The sequence below is a fragment of the Stenella coeruleoalba genome, assembly GCF_951394435.1.
Source record: "Stenella coeruleoalba genome assembly, chromosome: 3".
In the NCBI taxonomy this organism is placed as follows: Eukaryota; Metazoa; Chordata; class Mammalia; order Artiodactyla; family Delphinidae; genus Stenella; species Stenella coeruleoalba.
Genome location: NC_137148.1, coordinates 111,100,452 through 111,108,276, shown reverse-complemented (window position 1 = coordinate 111,108,276; position 7,825 = coordinate 111,100,452).

The following is a 7,825-nucleotide window of genomic DNA, read 5'->3' as shown; positions in this document are numbered from 1 at the left end:
AGTGTGTGTGTGTGTGTGTGTGTGTGTGTGTGTGTGTGTGTACACGTGTGTGTGTGTGTGTGGGGGTCAGGGCAGTGCAACATTGGAGGGAGGACAGTCAGCAGGACGACCCCCACTGCTGACACCAGTTGCAAGTTTGGGGTCTCCAAGACCATCCTTACATTTGATAATTCAGTAGAAGGACTTGCAGAACTCACTGAGGGCCGTTATACTCACACTGATGGTTTGTTACAGGGAAAGAGTACAGATTAAGATCAGCCAAAAGGGCTTCCCTGGTGGCTCAGTGGTTAAGAATCCGCCTGCCAATGCAGGGGACACGGGTTCGAGCCCTGGCCCGGGAAGATCCCACATGCCGCAGAGCAAGTAAGCCCATGCGCCACAACTACTGAGCCTGCGCTCTGGAGCTCACGTGCCACAACTACTGAGCCCGCGTGCCACAGCTACTGAAGCCTGCGCGCCTAGAGCCCATGCTCCGCAACAAGAGAAGCCACCGCACCGCAACCAAGAGTAGCCCCCGCTTGCTGCAACCAGAGAAAGCCCGCGCACAGCAGCAAAGACGCAACGCAGCCAAAAATTTAAAAAATAAATAATAAAAAAAAAAAGATCAGCCAAAAGATGAGAAGCGTGGGGCAGAGTCCAGGAGGGCTCCAAATGTGGAGCTTCCAGCTGCGCTCTCCCAGTGGACTCACAGACACTGTTAATTCCTCCAGCAACGATGTGTAACAATACACATGAACTATTGCCCACCAGGGAAGTTCACCCAAGCCTTGGTGTCCAGAGATTCACTGGGGCTCTGTAGTCGACTATCCACATAGCTGACATCAGCCTCCAGTCCCCCTGGAGGTTCAGCTGATACCCTGTGAGTCAAAGCACCCGCCCTAAATCACAGTTAGTTTATCCTGTGTGGCCAGTCCCCACCCTAAATCACACTGTTAGTTTATCCTGTGTGGCCAGCCCTTGCCCTAAGTAAAGATACTCCTATCTGGCGTGACATTGCAAGGGCTCAGAGGTTTCTTTCCAGAAGCCTAGGGCAAAGCCCAGACCTTCCTTTGGGTGAGGTTAAATTCTTTACATGGGCAGATTAAACAGTACCAGCCCACACCATGGCTGTGAGTCCATTCTTCCTGGAGGATTCACAATGCATGGAGCATGATTCCTAGATGTCTGGCCATTAGGACAGAAAACAGCGTTTGCCAAGGTGTGCAACCTGCAAAGAGGGGCGTTAAGTGACGCCAAGTCAGTCCTCTTTCTTTCTTTTTTTTTTTAAACAATATCTTTAAAAATATATATTTATTTTAGGCTCCATTGTGTCTTCTTTGTTGCTCACGGGCTTTCTCTAGTTGCGGCGAGCAGGGACTACTCTTCGTTGAGGTGAGTGGGCTACTCATTGTGGTGGCTTCTCTTGTTGCAGAGCACGGGCTCCAGGTGCACGGGCTTCATTAGTTGTGGAGCATGGGCTCAGTAGTTGTGGCTTGCGGGCCCCAGAGCGCAGGCTCAGCGGCCATGGCGCATGGGCTTACTTGCTCCGCAGCATGTGGGATCTTCCCGGACCAGGGCTCGAACCCGTGTCCCCTGCATTGGCAGCCAGATTCCTAACCACTGCACCAGCAGGGAAGCCCCAGTCCCCTTTCTTTATGCTGCGTGTCCCTCGTCATTTATTCAGTCATTTATTTACTCACCATTTACCGAATACCTGCAACGTGATCAGCACTCATTCTAGTTGGGGAGACAGATAACAAAGAGCAAACCAGCTGTTAAGTCATTTTAAAGTGTGCTGCGTGCTGCGGAGCAAACAGGGCTGAGCTCCGAGTAAGGACGGAGGGGAGAAAGGAACCTGCCTTAGATTGTGGGCGGGGAAAGGCAGCTTTGAGGTCGTCCAACTGAAGCTGAGGCTCAGAGAATGAGAAGGCACCAGCTGTGGGAGAGAACAACAGAAGTCAATGCCTGGCAGAGAGACACATGGGCCTCAGCTGCCAGCTGACGCCTCCAAACAGATTGTGAAAAGGTGCCCAGAAGCAGAAACACAGTCCTTTTCTTGTGGCTGACACAATCTTGTTGGGACCCAAGGCTCCGTGAGCTGTGGCAGAATTTCAGCCCCACGCATCCCCTTGGCCTGTGCTTGTGCAGTGTGTAAACCACTCCACCCTACATGGCGGGCTTGGACAGACAGTGTCTGGAAGCCAGCATCCCTGGGCAGCCCTACAAAGTTGGTACCAGATATAAACTCCATTTGACTTCATCCACCATTTAAATTAAAAAACAAAACACGTTGTGCCTCTTAGCAGAGTCCATGATGTAGAAATTGGGAAATTCTTCATCAAACCCCAGACCCTTGGGCAGTGGAGGCAAGTCATGGGGAAGAGGCAGCTCCATTTCTGCCTTTAGAGAAAAGCACATGTGTCCACTTACTGGTAAGGTCTGGAAAAGGGGTTCCCTGCAATAAAAGGGGATCCCAGCTGAATTTTCCCCCCGTTTTCTTCATCTCTCTCAGGAGCCAGCACATGCTGAGCAAAGGAGAAACTCTTGCTCCTCTTAGCTCAGAAGTCTCTGGTAGGATTCCAGCCCGGGTCAATTCTCCTCACCACCCTCACAACCCACACCCATGTGCACAGGCACACACACTGATGTCCCTTTTAGGGGACCGGACAAGTAACAGAGCCGGGCCTGGACTGAGGCCTGGGTTGGCTGCACAATGATAGGAAGGTCTGTGTTCCAAACTGCAGTTGGTTTTATATAGCAGAAATCCCTGTCTCTTTTCATGATTGTTTGCTTTTAATATGTTTACCACATTAGTTAAAAGTTGGAGAGTAGAGAATATAAAAGAAAAAAGCCACTTGGAACCTTGCCATTTATTAGGGGCCACGTGTTTGTGTTTCCCCACCCCAACTCCATTGTTGAACCACCAATGGGAAGGTCTTAGGATGTGGGGCCTTTGGGAGGGAATTAGAGCTAGATTAGGTCATGAGGGTAGGGCCCTCACGATGGGATTAATGTCCTTATAAAAAGGAGAGGAGACAAGGGATCTCTCTGCCTGCACACATCAAGGAAGACCATGTAACCAGGCAGAGGGCTCTCACCAAGAACCCGATCAAGCTGGCACCCTGATCTCAGACTTCCAGCCTCCAGAACTGTGAGGAATAAATGGCTTTAAGCCACCTGGTCTTGTTACACATAGCAGCCCGAGCTGACAGCATTCTAACAAGTCATTTTTAATATTGTCTTCCAAAGGTTCATGTATTAGTTTCCTACTGCTGTCGTAACAAACTACCACAGATTGAGTGACTTAAAACAATTTAGATTTATTATTTTACATTTCTAGAGGTCAGAAGTCCAAAATCAGTCCAGAGGCCTAAAGTTAAGGTATCAGCAGGGCTGGTCCTTTCTAAAGGTTCTAAAGGAGTATCCATTTCCTTGTCTTTTCCAGCTTCTATAGGCTGCCTGCATCATGTAGCTCACGGCCCCTTCTTACATCTTCAAAGCCAGCCATGTAGCATCTTTTGGCTTCTCTCTCTCTTTCTCTCTGATCTCTTCTTCTGTTGTTACATCACCTTCTCTCACTCTGAGGCTCTTATAAAGATCCTTGTGATTACATTGGGCCCAACTGGGCAATCCAGGTTAATTTTTCCATCTCAAGATCCTTAGCGTAATCACACCTGTTAAGTTCCTTTTGACATGGAAGTCTTGTGTGATGAGGGCAAGGACCTCTTGTGGAGGTCATTATTCTGTCTACTATTTTTAAGGTTTTTAAGCTGTGGTTGCAGTAATACTGAAATATAATTGTGTTCAATGAGCACTGTAACAGAAATATTTCCCCAGAGGAAGTCTTTGTAACCTTCTTTCCTCAAGGTCATGAGTGCTCCATTGAGGGGATGTGCTTCTGTTTGCTCATGCTGGAAACCAGTCTGTATTGCATTCTGGGCTGCGATCCATCTTTCTGAAGCTAGCATTCCCCATACTTGGGATTGTTGCCTTAGCATAGGTTCTCAGGAACAGGTCAAAGGGAGCAGGTTTATGATTTGTATTACATATTGCCTAATTGCTATCCCGGATTGTATCACTTTACGTGATCTCTCCTAATCAACCTCATTTGGCTTTGTTAAAAATGAAAGAAAGTTCTTTTTATAGGAAAGGTATTACATCCTCATTAAAGAATATCTGGGAAATACAGAAAGAGCCAAAGGAATAAAAATACCTCATAGTCCCATGAACTGAAACACAGCTTTCATTAGTATTTAATACCGTTCTTTCTAATATTTCTGTCTTTGAGCGTATATATAAACACCACCACCACCACCACCATGGTTATGATATTGGAACTTCTTGGAACTACTTTAGTTGTAGGACACCTCATGGTTTTGGATATGGGGGAGAAAAACTTTTATTGTTCTTATCTTGGGATGGTTACCATCTTGTTTTTCCAATTGATTTCTGCTCTCCGTGTCACTCAGAACCTGGAGGCCTGGTCAAGTCCTTTCCTGGATAATGAGTGACAGGGCACATTGTAGGGAGTATGGACTGGGATTCTTGACCACAAATCCTCAGTCTTGACTCCTCCTACCCAGTCTCTAGCCTGAAAAATGGTTGGAAAGTTTAAGTTTTATAACAATTCAGCTTTATAATCCAATTCATTGATGCTGGTTACAAGTAGAATATTTTTAAAGAATAATTTATATATGTATGTTCCATCTTCCGTCTTCCATTTCTATTTTCATGGACCTCATCTTCAAGCTCTGGTTACTTGACAAAGACAGTATTAAGAAATCATATTGAGGAAGTCCTGGCCACAGCAGTCAGATAAGAAAAAGAAATAAAAGGAATCCAAATTGGAAAGGAAGAAGTAAAACTGTCACTGTGTGCAGATGACACGATACTACACATAGAAAATCCTCAAGATGCCACCAAAAAACTACTACAACTCATCAATGAATTCAGTAAAGTTGCAGGATACAAAATTAATATACAGAAATCTCTTGCATTTCCATATACTAACAATGAACTATCAGAGAAACATCAAAAAGAATACAATACCTAGGAATAAATCTGAGAGGTAAAAGACCTATATTTGGAAAACAATAAGACACTGATTAAAGAAACTGAAGACAGCATATACTTACACTGATCACCCATTCCAATATTAAAAATGAAAGTAAAATCTCCTCTTTCCTAGATGTTGTACATTGCTCTGCTTGCACAGAGGAGAGGAACAGAGTTAGGACCTGGAAGAAAACCTAATCCAAACTGGACTAAGTAAAAAGGGAATCTTTCATTTCAGAGAGCTAGAAAGCACAGGGGGTAGTCAGAGGCAGGGCTAGATCCTGGAGCAAGATGTCCCCAGGACCTGGTTTCTGTCTCTTTTGTGGGCATTTTTAGGGAAAATCTTTATTTCAACAGACCCAGGAAGTCTGGGCGGGTCTCACTGGTCCATCCCTATAGCCAGGGGAGTGCAGTACTCTGATTGGTCAGGCTGAGCCAGGGTCACCCCAAGGACAGCCCTGGAGTTAGGGATGGAGTCAGCTCCATTAAAGCTTGTGCACTGAGAGGAGAAAGAGAAGGGTCATTCCCCCAAATGAAAACTTTTAGACTTGACCTGGATTTCTTAGTTTGCAAGAGAGGACCTGATTGGCCACTCTTGGGTCAGGTTTCTATCCCCAGCCCAATCAGCTGTAGCAGAAGGAGTGGAGGCAGGGCTGGCAGTGTGGCTCTTGGTGGTGTGGTAAGCCTGGTAGGACAGGCTGCCTTTGCTCAGCTCTTCCCTCAGGGCTGCGGTCGGGAGGGGTCAGCACTAGGTCCTGAGGCTTCCGTGTCCTACCTGATTTCCTTCACCGTTTTCTGAGTGCTTATTTGCGTGTGTCTCATTTTAAAATCACAAAAACCCTCTGAAGTTGAAGCTGAGAGGTTGTGCCTCTTGCTCAGGGTCACACAACCAGTAAGTGACTCAAAGGGCACTCGGGTGATTAATCTGAAAGTGAAACTGTGCACCTCAGATTGGGACTCGAACCCATGCAGCTGGGACTTGAACCCACGCAGCTGGGACTCGAACCCGGCCAAAACCCACAGTCTTTCAACTGAGATCACACACCTGGTTTCAGGACTTAATGGAGCTCAGGTTCTTGATGTCTCATGGCAGAAAGAATTCAGTGAGAGACAAAGTGACGGGTAAGAAGTGGATTTATTTAGAGAGACACACACTCCACAGACAGAATGTGGGCCACCTCAGAAGGTGAGAAAAGGCACCAGGGTATGGGGTTGTCAGTTTTTATAGGGGTGGGTAATTTCATAGGCTAATGAGTGGGAGGAGTATTCCAGCTATTTCAGGAAGGGGCGGAGATTTCTAGGAATTGGGCCACCGATCACTTTTTGATCCTTAAGGTCTGTTTTGGAACTGTCACAGCATCTGTGGGTGTGTCATTTAGCTTGCTGATGTGTTATAGTGAGTGTATACTGAGGCTCAAGGTCTACTGGAAGTCGACTTGTCCGCCATCTTGGACCCATTTGGTTCTAATCAGTTTATGTCATGTCCTCGAGCTATGTCATTCTTTCAGAGGTTGTGCCCTGACCCCTTCCCTCCTGTTTCAAGAGTAGCACCTAGGGGAGCCCTAGAAGGGACCCAGAGACGGTGGGGCATGGGGAACTCTCCCCAGGCTGAAGGTCAGTGAAAGGGGGGTTGACAGGGAGGTGCTGGAGGGGAGGGAGCACCTTGAACATTTGGTCCCAGTGTCACACCTGGGCGTTACTGACCTTGGGCAGGCATCTGCTCCTAGCTCGTGAGGTTTCTGAAGCTGCATCTTCTAGAAGAGCCACCTGGTCCTACCTACCTCTCTGAGATCCTGTCCTCCCAAGTTCTTCCTCACTGCATTGGTGGGTAACTCAGTGGCTTTCCAGGAGTGGGCTGGGGCCTTTGTATGGGGGTGGGGATGGCCAGGTTGGGGAGCTCCAAGTCTCCAGTCAGTCATGGAGCAGGTCATGGGCCTGGGGAGAGTTCTGGTATTAGTCTTCTACTCTTCAGGACCTCAAGGCATCCAGGAGCTCCTCCTCACATTTTCAGTCAGACCGGAGCCCCTACAGGGGCAGGGCACTCTGTTCACACCCACTCCCCCACCATAAGCTCCTTTCTTTCTCAACACCCCTAGGGCACTGGAATACTACTTGCCACTTTCCTCATTGAAGCTGCTGCCTCTTTCCAGCAGCCTGGCCTGCTTGCCTCTTTGAACGCCCCAGTTGCTTACTCCTCTAATTTGTGCCACAACTGCTGCGAGCAGGTGTCCTGATTCTGTAGACTGGCGCCTCCTCCAAGGGGCCCTAGACGCCTCAAGCCTTGGAGAACGTTTTTTGGCCAAAGGCGAAGGATGTGCAGAATCTTCATCCAGCCTGGCATTCATTAATTCTCCAAGTCCGCTAGGGGTGGGTCGCGTAGGCCTAGCGGGGAGACTGCGCAGGCTTTAACCGAGCCCCGCGGGCAGGCAGGCCCTGTCTGAACGCGGGTTCCCGAAGGGCCCTAGGTTGGTCCGCGCGCCATAGGACCCAGCAGAGGACGTTCTTGCAAGAGGCAATTTACTTTTCTCACTTCTCAAATGCTCCGAAAATGGCTGCTAGCAGCTTCGCTATAGGGGTAAACTGTCTACTCATCTTGAGGGGTTTTCTCGGCGCGTTCCGTTCCAGGCCCCTGCAGGGATTTGCGAGCCTGGAGCCGCAAGACGGAGGGTCGGAGGCGCCGGAAACATTGTGTCTGGAGCCGGGAGCCGAGGGCCGAGGGCCAAGGAGCAGCATTCGTGGGCGCTACTCTGTATCCGCGCCGCCTCGGGCGCCCATTCCCCTCGCCGAGTCT